Genomic DNA, 14,769 nt, shown 5'->3' on the forward strand with positions numbered 1-14,769 from the left:
TGTTCTTTGGGCGGTTATGTATGCGTGATAACCTATTGAAGTTTTTGATCAATTCCTCAAAAGACTCAGGTTGTTCATCTTGGCATTCCAGATGTGACCATGTTACAAAGTGGGAGCACACAGTCACCAGCCGTGGTGATGTGCATTCATACATTCCCCCTTTGACCTGTATCTATGAATATGGCTCGTATGTTATACCTCATGACTGTTCTTAGTATGTCTGAGTGTTTATTCTCGCAAAAATGGTGTAGTGTTGCCTATTTCATTGTGGAAAATGACCTGGGAAGTCTTCTGTCATGTTTTTCTGTTTCTCAAATAAATCTTAAAATGCAAATAAATATCTTTTAAAGAATTTTATTTATTTATTTATTTGAGAGAGAGTGTCACTATGCCGCCCTCAGTAGAGTGCTGTGGCATCACAGCTCACAGCAACCTCAAACTCTTGGGCTTAAGTGATTCTCTTGCCTCAGCCTCCCAAGTGGCTGAGACTACAGGGACCCACCACAATGCCCGGCTATTTTTTGGTTGTAGCTGTCACTGTTGTTTTATCTGGGTTGTGCTGGGTTCAAGCCTACCAGCTCCGGTGTATGTGGCTGGCACCCTAGCTGCTGAGCTACAGGTGTCAAGCCTTTTAAAGAATTTTAAAACTTATTTTCCCCAGAATTATATTTTTGGGATTTTGCTTTTTCAGGATTTCAACATTTGAGATTGTGGTGTTCAGGGTTGTGTCTTTTGGCACTACAGTTGGCCCCTGTCTCATGGGGGCAGGTCCCCAAGGCTGTCACGGCAAAGGAAGACCAGTAGGGTCCCTGCTGGAAAGTATGGTCCCTTTGCCACTAGCTCTGGCTCAACCAAGGTTTAGATCAGGGTAAGGGACCTCAGTTTCCCTGCCTGCCCCATGTGGTTTGTGCAGGTCCAACAGGTGGTCTCCATCTTTCCAGGATGCAAGTTCCAGGAAGTGCCCTCAGGAGGGCAGAGAGTGGGTCTTCCACAGTGATGCAACTTTCTTTTCTTTTTTTTTAATTGTTTTTATTTATTTATTTATTTATTTATTTATTTATTTATTTATTGCAGTTTTTTGACCAGGGTTGGGTTTGAACCTGCCATCCTTGGTATATAGGACCAGCGCCCTGCTCCCTGAGCCACAGGCGCCACCCGTGATGCAACTTTCTACCAGGCTGTCTCGGCACACGCTTGGGTGACATTGCCCATTGGTGGAGGAGGTCCTTGGACAGGCACTGGATATGTGTCTTGACAACAAGGGGGAGTGTGAGGTCTCCATTGTGGCCTGTGGGGCAGTGATGATGCTGGCCAAAGTGGTATTTAGAAACATTGAGTGGTGTCCATGCTCAGGGAAGACCCCAATCCCATCACCTGCATGTGTTCCTCCCTGCAGCCCCTCCCTCAGGACGGGGAGCAGAGGCAGGGTGGGGTGTGGCGGGGGGGTGTTTGTGTGTCATCAACGAGCTGGAGTCCAGGGCCTTGGTGGAAGCTCACCTGGCTGCAAGGAGGTCCTCTTGTGGAGTGGACCAAAAACAGGCCATTGGGTCTGGCTAGGAGCCTGGGCCTTGGGTAAGCAGAGTATGCAAGGCAGAGCTCTGCAGTGGGATCTCCATGTCCCCATCTGTACAGTGGGGACTTCAGCAGAGCCACCCTACAGGGAGCTCTTCTCTGGCCAAAGAGCTAAGTGACAGCTCCCAAGTTCTCTTCAGGACTGCGCTCTGGGCTTTTAGCAGCCTCAAACATGGGCTCCTGAGCTGGTGGCTGACCCCTCCCTCCTGGCCTTGGGCTCAGATCTCTGGTCTGGTACCCCTGCCTAGCCCTGGCTTGGAGAGCACTCCCTCATCTCTGTGTCCCCTCCCATACCTTTACCTACCCTTGTGGCCCCCAGGGGAGGAGGATGTGGAGAGCTGGGCCCTATTGGTTCCTCCTACCCCCTCAGGATGGGTCTTTACCCCAGGGGCCACACTAAGACTTTCCTGGGTCCTCGAGCAAGAGAGCTGCAGGCAGGGGGACTTGGGCCTTGGGCCTCAGGTCATTCATACACATGTACTGTTAGGTCCTCTGGGGCTGGGCCAGCAGCCCAGGCTGAGTGAACCACCCCACATCATGGGAAAAGGTACATCTTTACTCTCTGGAAACCCAGGACATATTTTGCAAGGCTCTGATGGGGTCCAATGGTGAGGGGCTCAGGTCTCAGACCTTCTCACCCCCTCAGCACAGAAACCGAACCATGGGTTGGTGTAGAGAAGGAGGCACCTATCCCAACCGGTAGGGCTGCCCATTTAGGGTTTCATGGGGGTGGTAGCCTGCTTGTTGTCCCTCCTGGGTTCTTAAGCAGGGCATGATTGGTAGTACCAGGCTTTCAGGCAGCTGGCCCTACTCGTGCAGTGTGCCACAGACACTGTGCGGGGTGTAGGGTGGGCAAGGCCTGGGTGAGGCTCACCAGGCTGCAGAGATAGGCCAGAGGAGGAGCATCACTGGACCCCTCTTATCTACTCCTTTGTGGCCCGGACACACTTTGATGCCTGGCAGAATTGGCTTACCAGGAGGCCAGCCTCCTGACCACTTCAGAACCTTGGCTATGCTGGCCTCAGGAAGTAAGACAAAGCTGGTTGGCAAATTGGAGACTCCAGCCACCTCCTGGCCATCGGGCACTTCTCTCCTTGCTCCAGGCCTGTATGGGCACCTCTGATCTGGTGAAGGGTCACTCCAATACCTGGTCATGCCCAGGCCTTCCATGCACGTTGGTTCTCCTTCCAGAGGTGCATGCAGGACCACCTGGTCCCTGGGAGGCAGAGGCCAAGAAAATCAAGTCCCTGTCCAGGCCAGGTACCTACCAGCTAATTGTCACAGCAGCCCCGGACTGGGGCCCAGCTGTGTGCCAGGTGCCACTGCCACCTCAGGATGATACTGTGTGCTCATGCTCATTTTGCAGAATTGGAAACTGAACCTGCAGAGCTGCCCACTCACATATCAGCTGACCCCATAGGTGCATTCATGCTCCTCTGCCAGTGCCAGACCGCCAGGTCTTATGTGGGCTCTCACTGATCACTAACCTCTCCGGGCCTTAGTTTTCTCCTCTGCAGCTCTAAATCCAGATTCCTGTTCCAGTCTGGCATGGTAGGGGAAACAGTGACTGGGAGGGCCAACCAGGGAAGCTTCCTGGAGGAGGTGGTCCAGAGTGGAGGCCCAGTGATGGGTCTTCTCCAGGCTCCAGGCCAGGGAACTCTGGTCCTCTTCTCTGCTCCTGCTCTCTGAGAATGTGGGTCCTGCTGAGGAAGTGGCTGGGGACCCAGAGCCCCCCTGCTGAGCCTCCATGGGTGCATGGGATTAACACTAAAGTCTTCCACCCAAGAAGACAAACAAGCAAAGCCGGAAGTGCCTATTTATCCAACCTCTTAGACCTGACTAGAGGTACCCCATGAGGAGCAGATTTGGCCCTGTGAGGATGAAAGAAAAAAGGTGACTTTTTTTAAATGTGCAGAATAAACAACCCCAAAGTTGTTTGTTCACCCAAAGAGTGAAAAGGTCAACAGTAGCCTGGGGGAGTTCTGGCAGCCAGATGCAGAGCAGGTGCAAGGGGTGTGTTCAGCACAGCCAGGTGTGTCTGGGTGAGCACCCTGCAAAGTGCCGAGGCCACAGAGCTGAGAAAAGACCAGAAGGAAAGCCACCCACCTGCGCAAAGCCCCTGGGTGGGTAGGGGGAACCAAGGCAACTGCTTCTTGCTATGTGTCTGAGTATTCTAACAGTTCTGAGCATCACTTACTTTTGCTCAAACATAGATTTGCATGTAAATCTATGTTTGTTTTTTTTTTGTTGTTGCAGTTTTTGGCCGGGCCGGGTTTGAACCTGTCACCTCTGGTACATGGGGCCAGTGCCCTACTCCTTGAGCCACAGGTGCCACCCTAATCTCTGTGTTTTTAAAAAAAATTATCCTGTAGCGGCTCAGCGTCTGTAGTCTGTTAGGGCATCAGCCACATACACCAAGGTGGCAGGTTTGAACCCAGCCCAGGCCAGCTAAACAATAATGACAACTGCAACAACAACACACCCCCCTGCCCCAGATAACGTCTGCACTTTCAGTCGCTATGGGTTTCCCTATTCTGGACATTTTGTACAAATGAGGTCATATGATATTTGTCCTTTAGTGTCAGGTTCCTTTCACTTACATAATGTTTCCAAAGTTCATCCACATTGTAGCATGTATAAGAATTTTAATCCTTTTTAGGGCCGAATAACATTTCCTTGTATGGATAGGCCATGTTGTGTTTCCCCATCATTTATTGTTGGACACTTGTGTTGATTCCATCTTCTGGCTATTATGAATAATGCTGCTATGAACATGGATATACAAGTATCTGCTTAAGTCACTGTTTTCAAATCTTTTGGGGTATGTTTCCCTGGAATTTCAGAGTCAAATACAAGTTCTATGTTTAAGTTTTAAGGCACCTCTAAGCTGTTTTCACAGTGGCTGCAGCATTTTTTTTTTTTTTTTTGAGTCTCTCTCTGTTGCCCTGAGTGCCATAGTGGCAGCCTAGCTCACAGCAACCTCAAACTCCTGGCCTCAAGCAATCTTCCTTCCTCAGCCTCCCAAGTAACTGGACTACAGGTGCACAACACCTAGCTAGTTTTTCTATTTTATTTATTTATTGCTTTTGAGACAGAGTCTCACTATGTCGCCCTTGGTAGAGTGTCATGGCGTCACAGCTCATAGCAACCTCAAACTCTTGGGCTTAAGAGATTCTCTTGCCTCAGACTCCTAAGTAGCTGAGACTACAGGCACCTGCTACAACACCTGACTATTTTTTTGTTGTAATTGTCATTGTTGCTTGGCAGGCTGGGGCTGGGTTCGAACCCACCAGCCTTGGTGTATGTGGCCGGCACCCTAACTGCTGAGCTATGGTGCTGAGCCAGTTTTTCTATTTTTAGTAGAGATGGGGTCTCGATTTTGCTCAAGCTGATCTCCAACTCCTAAGCTCAGGTGATCCACCAGTCTAGAGTCTCCCAGGGTGCTGGGATTACAGGGGTGAGCCACCTTGCCCAGTCACGGGACATTTCATTTAGTGTCCTCCCTCCAGCAATGCACAAGGATTCTAGTTTCTCCACATTCTTTCCAATACTTGCTATGCTACTGATTTTTAAATCAATTTTATTGTGGCACTTTATATATAATTAATGCATCTATTTCATATATATGGTTCAAAAAGTTTTGGAAATAATACATACCCATGAAACTGCCACCACAGTCAACCCAGAACCTTCTATCACCTCAATACATTTCCTTAAGTATGTCTGTAGTCCTTTCCTCCCTCTTACTATGTAGCAATCCTTCATTTTCATGAAGCTGCCTGGCCCCAAGAAACCACTTATCTGCTTTTTTTTTTTTTTTTTTTTTTTGTGGTTTTTGGCCGGGGCTGGGTTTGAACCCACCACGTCCGGCATATGGGACCAGCGCCCTACTCCTTGAGCCACAGGTGCCGCCCCACTTACCTGCTTTTTGTCATAACAGAATAGTTTGCATTTTTAATTCAAATATAAATGGAATCATACATTATGCACTCTTTGAGTCTGCTTCTTCCATGGAGCATAACAGTTTTTTTTTTTTATTTCAAGATACTTTATTCTTAAAACAGGTTACAACACTAAGCTTTCGGCCCATTCCGCCACTGTACAAGCTACAAATGCTTGCTGAGCAGCGGAGGGGCACTCTTCCATAGCATTTCTGAAAAGTGAATAAAAATCCATATAAGACAAATATTCAAACAGTTTCCATAGGAACACAGATAAGTGTGACCCCATCTCCTAACCTTACATATTGCTGCATCAGTGCCAACCCTACTCTTACAAAGACATTTCAAAACTAGCAGTAATTAAGTTAAATGGTCCCCCCCAAATCCCTTAATTCAAGCTAAACTCGCAGTTAACAGCTACAGAAGGATATCTACACATTAATACTAGCTGAAGCACAAGTTGCTGGGTGACGTTTCATTCCACTTTCCCAAGCACAAGACACAGGCAGAGTGCCAACATCCTGCTCTTTTACTTCGGATAGGTAGTTGGGGTTCTGGATTTGTTGCACGAGTTGCCATGTCGGTCCTGACATCACATAGTAGATAGGTGGCCTGTGGAATCCATTGAAAGGCAGCAGCTACAGTGTAAACACCCATATTTTCAAAGGGCATCCAGTCGCCCACATGCATTTCTGGCAGGTCACAGCCCTCAACAATCCGGTCAAGGCCATCACATGTTGGTGCTCATATGCTGGATGAATAATACTTCTCATCTGGTTTAGGTCTCTTTTGCAGAAGAGGCTTTACATGAGCATGATCATAAAGGATGCAATTAAACGATCCATACACTCCATCATTCACGTAATACATAAAGGTTTGTTCACTGGACTCATTTTCATCATCAGAGCCTATCTGTTCCTTTGATACAATTTTTTTGACAATGATATTAACTGCAAGTGTGAAAGCTGATGCAACATAATATCTGCCTGGCTCAGCTATGATTCTCACTCCAGAGTCTGATGGAAAGTACTTGTCCAATGCTGGGTTGATTACACCAGTGATCTCTTCAAATTTAAGCTTCACATCCTCAGATCCAGGAAAGCCACCGCCAATATCAAGCAGATACATGCTGAAACTAACCTCAGCTCCCATGTCAAAGACACAGTGGGCATCAGAGATTGCCTGCATGAAGGTCTCAGGATCAGTACAGCCACTTCCTACGTGGAAGCTGAAACCAATGACATCAATATTTAGCTCTTTTGCCTGTTCCAAAAGAAGTCTGCTGGTTTTGAGTGTGGCACTGAATTTAACACTGAGTTGACAGACTGCTTTGGAATCATCAGTAGCAATGCGCAGAACCAACTTGGCCTTTGGATGTGCTCTGGCAACTTTCATCAACTCGACTTCACTGTCAAAAGTCATCATCTAGGGCAGCCAGCGCCTGTGGCTCAAAGGAGTAAGGTGCCGGCCCCATATGCCGGAGGTGGTGGGTTCAAACTCAGCCCTGGCCAAAAACTGCAAAGAAAAAAAAAAAAAGTCATTATTTGGACTCCATTATTGGCAGCGTACTTAATTTGAGACACTTGTTTACAAGGATTTGCATAGATAATCCTCTCTGGAGGCACCCCGAGACTTTGAACCAATTATATTTCAGTCTTGCTAGCACAGTCAAATCCTGTCCCAGTGGCAGCCGAGGGTCTTCACATTGGCTCTACTGTCATTACATTTGACTGCCTAAAGGGGAGTGACACGAGGAAGAGCTTTTAGCCATCTTCCATGTTTCTTCAGAACATCTCGGAGGTCTGCTACATAGAAGGCATCCTTATCATCAGAAGAGGAAACTTCATTGATTTTTTGGTCCAGAATGTCCTTGGCAGTAAAACCTTCATCAAGCAAGTGGCAGTCAAACTCTTCATTACCAATGTTGTTCATGGTTTCTTGATGTTTCTCTGAAATGCAACAAATTGAAAAACTAAGAGATGGAATTTAAAGAAATACTTCCACCTTCTCACAAAGGCAATTCTCCAGGAATTCTGAATCCCACGGCGTGTGTCCTCCGAGCAACAGTAGTAACGTTCTTAGAGCATCCGGGTGCCTCAGGCCAGGCCCATGGAGAAGCCGGGAAGCCACCGCTCACACAGAGCTGGAGCTGCAGGAGTGCTTGGCCACCCCCACCACCCGGTCAGCGCCTGGCTCTGGCCTGCCGGAGACGCCGGCCCGAGGTGGCGCTGGAGCAGCTGGCAGAGGGGCGGCCAGGGCGGTGACTTCAGGGACTGACCGGAGCATAACGGTTTTGAAATTCATTCACTTTTTTCATGAATCAGGAATTTGTTCCTTTGTACCATTGAGCAGTGTGCCATGATAGGAACATACCATATTTTATTTGTCTATTCACCTACTGAAGGAAATATGTTTTTCCCCATTTTTGGAAATATCCATAGCATGACAACATCCAGCCTGAGCAAGAGGGGGATCTCTACTAAAAATAGAAAAGTTCAGACTACCTTTCTGAGAAGTTCTTCCTCTTTGGCGGGGTTCTGGAGGATGACCGTGGGTCTCCAGACAATGGCATGCCACAGTTCCACGAAACTCCAGAAAATCCACTGGCTTCTCATCATTTACATTATGCAGTTGCCAAGCATTTTGTAAGACCAATTTGAAACGGAACAAAAGAGGGCTTGAATACTATTTCTTTCCAGATTGATGCCCGATGCTTATCAATGTTTTCATCAGCTCTGTCTATGTCTCCCATGAAATGCTTATACACTTTGATCATTTTTGGCTGAACTTAGATCTTCTTTTTCAGTTTCTGGGAATAATGATCGACAAGACATAGGGGATTGATACCAGCACCGGATGAGGCAACAGTGAAAACACTGTTATCGTTCGGTCTGCAGACAACATTGCCTTTGTCATCAATTCGATAATTGAATATGTCTTATTTTCTTTTCTTCAGAGCTACATCTGATTCCAATAGAGCTTTGTCAATGCTATCCTGTAGGAGACTGTGCACCAAGCTTGTGGAAGCGGTCACCAGTTCTTGAAGAAGGAGGTGGGAATGAGACAATCTCCTAGCTGGCATGGAGATGTTTGGCTGCCCAGAGACAAGCCCTCAAGCAGCTGAATGCGATAACTCGTTAGCAAGCAGGTGTTACACATTGGACATTCCTCGTGCAGCAGGGTGGGAGTCGAGCCTGGGGAGAAAAAGCACATAGCTCCAGTACATGGGCCCCCCACACCTGTTGTGTAATGCTTCAATAAAAGGCCATGGCAGAGGTTGCTCAGGGCTCTCCCTGGAATACGGGAAGCCCTCTCTTGCAGGCATTTGTACCTCCAATCCATGTTCCTGGCTGTTTTTATTTGAGTGGCGATGCACAGCTCGACACTATCCTTTCTAACTGTGCTTGCTGCCTGATGTCTCATTGAACTGAGCTTATCAAGGAGTACAATATTGCTGAAAAATTCAAACTTGTGAGCTCAGGAAAACCACCCACCTTGGCCTCCCAGAGTGCTAGGATTACAGGCGTGAGCCACCACTCCCAGCCCTGCTAATATTTTTGTTAGGGAATTTTACATCTGCATTCATGAGGGATATTGGTCTGTAATTTTCTTTTTCTTGGGCGGCACCTGTGGCTCAAAGGAGTAGGGCACTGGCCCCATATGCCAGAAGTGGCATGTTCAAACCCAGCCCAAGCCAAAAAATGCAAACAAAAACAAAAACAAAACCCTTGCCAGGCATGGTGGCTCACACCTGTAATCCCAGCACTCTGGGAGGCTGAGGTGGATTGATCACCTAAGCTCACAAGTTTGAGACTGGCCTGAGCTAGAGCGAGACTCCATCTCTAAAAAAATAGCTGGGTGTTATGACAGGTGCCTGTAGTCCCAGCTACTTGGGAAGCCAAAGCAAGAGAATCCTTTGAGCCCAAGAGTCTGAGGTTGCTGTGAGCTATGACACCACAGCGCTCTACCGGGGGTGACAAAACAAGACTCTTTAAAAAAAATCCTTGTCAAAAAAGAAAAAAAATCCTTGTCAGGTTTTAGTATCAGGGTTATGCTGGCTCCATAAAACAAGTTGGAAGTGGGCAGTGCCTGTGACTCAGTGGGTATGATGCCGACCCCATATACCGAGGGTGGCGGGTTCAAACTCGGCCCTGGCCAAACTGCAACAAAAAAAAAATAGCCAAGTATTGTGGCGGGCGCTTGTAGGCCCAGCTACTCGGGAAGCTGGGGCAAGAGAATTGCTTGCTTGAGCCCAAGAGTCTGAGGCTGCTGTGAGCTATGACACTACGGCACTCTACTGGGGGTGACAAAACAAGACTCTGTCTCAAAAAAATAAAATCCTTGTCAGATTTTAGTATCAGGGTTATGCTGGCTCCATAAAACAAGTTGGAAGTAGGCAGCACCTGTGGGTCAGTGAGTAGGGCGCCAGCCCCTTTTACCAAGGGTGGCAGGTTCTGACCTGGCCCTGGCCAAACTGCAACAAAAAAAAAAATAGCCTGCCTTTGTGGTGGGCGCCTATAGTTCCAGCTACTCAGGAGGCTGAGGCAAGAGAATCGCCTAACCCTGGGAGTTGGAGGTTGCTGTGAGCTGTGATGCCACAGTACTCTACCGACGGTGATAAAATGAGACTCTGTCTCTTAAAAAAAAACAACAAACAAGTTGGAAGTGATCCCTCTTCCTCAATCTTCTGAAGGAGTTTGTTTGAGATCAGTGTTATCTATTTCTTTGAGTAAGAATTTTATTAGTAGAAAGGCTACTATTGATAACACATTCAATTTCTTCAATAGATATAGGACTATTTAGGGTTTTTTTTTCTGTTTCATCTAATGTTAATTTTGTAAAATGCATTTTTAAGAAATTGTCCTAAATCTGGCTCGGCGCCTGTGGCTCAAGCAGCTAAGGCGTCAGCCACATATACCTGAGCTGGCGGGTTCAAATCCAGCCTGGGCCCACCAAACAACGATGATGGCTACAACCAAAAAAATAGCTGGGCGTTGTGGCGGGAGCCTGTGGTCCCAGCTACTTGGGAGGCGGAGGCAGGAGAATTGCTTGAGCCCCGGAGTTGGAGGTTGCTGTGAGCTGTGATGCCATGGCACTCTACCCAGGGTGACAGCTTGAGACTGTCTAAAAAAAAAAAAGAAATTGTCCTAAATGTCTAAATTTTTGGCATAGAGATACTCTTGCTCTGTCACCTAGGCTGTGCACAGTAGTGTGACCAAAGCTCACTGTAGTTTCAAATTCCTGGGTTCAAGTGTTTTCCCATCTCAGCCTTCCAAGCAACTGGCACTACAAGTACCATCAGTACCCTTGGCTAAGTAAAAAAAAAAATTTTTGTAGAGATGGGGGTCTTGTAATGTTGCTCAGGCTAGTCCTGAACTAACATCAAGGGACCCTCCCTCCCAGCCTTCCATAATCCTTAGCTGGGATTATGAGCATAAGCGACTGTGCTCAGCCTGTACTTCCTTTTATTGTCTCTAGGATCTATAGTGACAACTTCTCTTTCATTCCTGGTATTGAGCATTTATAATGTCTCTTTTTCTCTTGATCAGTCTGACTAGGAGGCTTTAATTATGTTGATGTTTTCAAAGAACCAGTGTTTGGTTTTGTTATTTTTCTTTATTGTTTATTTTCTATTTCATTGACTTTTCTTTTCTCCTACTTACTACTTACTTTGGAATTACTTTCCTCTTTTTTTTTTTTTTTTCTTTTTGGAGATAGAATCTCAAGCTGTCACCCTGGGAGTGTACTGTGGCATCATCATAGCTCACAGCAACCTCCAACTCTTGGGTTCAAGCGATTCTCTTGCCTCATTTTTTTTCTATTTTTAGTAGAGATGGTCTTAAACCTCAAGAGTTCAAGGAAGCCTCCCACCTTGGCCTCCCAAAGTGCTAGGATTATGGTGTAAGCCACCGTGTCCAGCCTACTTTGCTCTTCTTTTTCTTTTTTTTTTGTAGAGACAGAGTCTCACCTTGTTGCTCTCGGTAGAGTGCTATGGCGTCACAGCTCACAGCAACCTCCAACTCCTGGGCCTAGGTGATTCTCCTGCCTCACCCCCCACAACACCCTGCTATTTTTTTGATGCAGTTTGGCCAGGGCTGGGTTTGAACCTGCCACCCTCGGTACATGGGGCTGGAACAGGTGCCCCCTGCTCTTCTTTTTCTAATTTCTTGAGGTAGCACCTAGATCAATGATTTTGGATCTTCTTTAAAAAATATAATCATTTGAAGCTATAAATTCCCCTCTATGGATTGCTTAAACTGCATTTGACGCATTTTTAAAAGTCATGTTTACTGAAGTATACAGGAAAATTCACCTTTAAAGTGTACAGTTGTATGAATTTTAACAGATGCATATGGTTGTGTAACTACCATCGCCTCAGTTAAGATATATTTTCAGTAGCGTTCAGTTAGATATGTCATGTAATTTTCTTTGTAATTTCTTCTTTGAGCCACGGATTATTTAGATGCTGTTTAATTTCTAAGATTTGGGATTTTCCTAGATAATTTATTGTTATTGATGTCTAATTTAATTCTCTCATGGTCAGAGAACATAGTCTGCATGATTGCAATCCTTCTAGATTTGTTGAGATTTATTTTATAGCCCAATATAAAACTGAGTATGTTAGGTCTTGATGATTACATTATGCACATTTCACAAAAGCCTGCTCTGCAGCAGTCAGTTATGGTGCTCTGTGCACATCAGTCGGGTTGAGGTGACTGTAGCATTGTTCACTACTCCTTGTCTTCACTGGTATTTGTTTAGTTTTTCTGTCAAATGCCACGAGAGGGATGTTAAAATCTCCTACTATGACTGTGAAATTATATATTTTTCCATTTTACTGGTCTCAATATTTTGGATTAGGTACATACACAGTCATGATCGTTGTGTCTTCCTAATGATTTGACTCCTACATCTTTACTGAATGTCCTTAATCCTTGGCTCAGATTCCTTATTCTTACTTGCATGGCATGTTTCTTTTCTACCCATTACTTTTCAGCTATTTGTGTTTTTACATTTAAACTGCGTGTTTTGGCCAGGCATGGTGGCTCATGCCTGTAATCCTAGCACTCTGGGAGACCAAGGCGGGTGGATTGTCTGAGCTCGGGAGTTTGAGACCCGGCTGTGCAAGACCCGAGACCCTGTCTTTACCAAAAATAGAGAAACTACCTGGGTATGGTGACAGGCACCTATAGTCCCAGCTTCTCAGGAGGTTGAGACAAAAGGATTGCTTGAGCCAAGGAGTTTGAGGTTGCTGTGAGCTATGACACCAGGGCACTTTACCCAGGGCACAGAGAGAGATGCTATTTCAACGCCCCCCCCCCCCAAATAACACAAAAAACTAAAAAAGAAAAAATCAACTGTGTGCCTTGCTGATGGCACATAGTTACATCTGGTTCCCCATGATAATCCCTGCCTTTTAATATGGTTTAAACAAGGGATGGGCAACCTATGGCCCATGGTTTCTACATTTTAAAATTGTTTTAAAAATCAAAGGAATGACAATATTTCACAATACTTCACGGAATTATGAGAAGTTTGGAGTTCTTGTCCATGAATAAAGTCTTACTGGCACATGGCCACACTCATTTGCAAGCATGTGGTCTACCTACAGTGCTGTCATTGCAATGGCTACCCAGTGCATGTCTCTCATGGCTTTTCACTGCTGCCCATTGGCCCCTGTAAACCATGACCAGTTGGTCATTGCACTGGTGCTTCTAGTACTTCACCACCCTACAATGTCTTGCTTTATTTTTTGTTACCTAGGGATGTCATCATGTCAAAACAGTAGTGGAGCCAGCATTCTTGGGCTGGCTTCTAAGGTGCAGGGGAGTGGGCGTGTTATTTTGTTATTAAATTACCTGGTCGTGGTGGGTTTTCATGTGTAGTATAGCGGCTTCCTCACTTTGGTCTATTGAAAGTCAGCCCTTGGCTGGGCGCCTGTAGCTCAAGCGGCTAAGGCACCAGCCACATACACCAGAGCTGGTGGGTTTGAATCCAGCCTGGGCCTGCCAAACAACAATGACAACTACAACCAAAGAATAGCTGGGCATTGTGGTGGGTGCCTGTAGTCCCAGCTATTTCGGAGGCTGAGGCAAGAGAATTGCTTAAGCCCAGGAGTCTGAGGTTGCCGTGAGCTGTGACGCCATGGCACTCTAGCCAGGGTGACAGCTTGAGGCTGTCTCAAAAAAAAAGAAAGTCAGCCCTTGACACAAGGGCTTGAAAATATTTTTTTAAAAAATTACATTGGCCGGGCAAAGTTGCTCACACCTGTAATCCTAGCACTCTGGGAGGCTGAGGTGGGTGGATTGCCTGAGGTGGGGGGCATCACTTAAGTTTGAGACCAGCCAGAGCAAGAGTGAGACCCTACTAAAAATAGAAAAATTAGCCAGGTTTTGTGGTGGGCACCTGTAGTCCCACTCTACTCGGGAGGCTGAGACTGGAGGATCACTTGAACCTAGGGGTTTGAGGTTACTATGAGCTATGACACCACTGCACTTTACCCAGGATGACAGAGTGAGACTCGGTCTCAAAAAAAAAAAAATAATTACATGGCAGAGTCTCGTGTGTATCCTGCAATGACACTACAGCTGGTCAGCATCATCAGACTAAGCACTCATCACAGGAAATGTTCCCAACTCACAGGACAGCTATAGCCAGAAAAATTAGAAAATTTAAAATAGAACGTCTCATGACAGCAGAATATCTTCACAAAAATAAAAAATGAAAATGAGGCTGCCAGCAAATTGAGATTCTGAGTGGCCCACTTGTTAGCATAGCAAGGAAAGCCGCTTACTGCTGGAGACTGAATAAAGCAGGTAAGACAGCAGAGGCTGACACAGTGTGCCCTGAGAAGGCAAACTGGCCTAAGCCTGTCACCCCGGATGACAACAGTTGTTCTCAGAGTTCAGCATGTTGGGAGCAGGATCCATAGTCAGTTAAAACCAAAGTGAGTGATATCAATTTGGTTTCCTTGGCTCTTGATGAATGAATTGATGTCAGTGCTCAGTTGTTTATCTGAGGGTCGCTGTTTCAATGTTGAATTGAGAAGTGACCAAAGAATCAGCCTGTGTGTGCAGACTGCAGGGACAATTGCAGGAAAGAACATTTCCACTGTTGAGAAAATGAATCCAACAAAACACGAAGAGGAATCTGCTAATATGAGATGAGACTATGTGTGGAGCAGAAAAAAACTTAGGTGGACAAATCTACAGAGCTCATGAAATCAAAAAGTGTTTAAAGCCTGTGGTGGTGGTTG

The 14,769-nt window shown here is 46.2% G+C and overlaps 1 pseudogene; it reads right to left on the minus strand.

Annotated features, from left to right (window-relative positions):
• Nucleotides 1-5,944: 5,944 nt before the first annotated feature.
• Nucleotides 5,945-7,445, minus strand: LOC128562401 (ornithine decarboxylase-like; annotated as a pseudogene).
• Nucleotides 7,446-14,769: the final 7,324 nt, after the last annotated feature.

The sequence above is a fragment of the Nycticebus coucang genome, chromosome 12 (genome assembly GCF_027406575.1).
Source record: "Nycticebus coucang isolate mNycCou1 chromosome 12, mNycCou1.pri, whole genome shotgun sequence".
Taxonomy (NCBI): domain Eukaryota; kingdom Metazoa; phylum Chordata; class Mammalia; order Primates; family Lorisidae; genus Nycticebus; species Nycticebus coucang.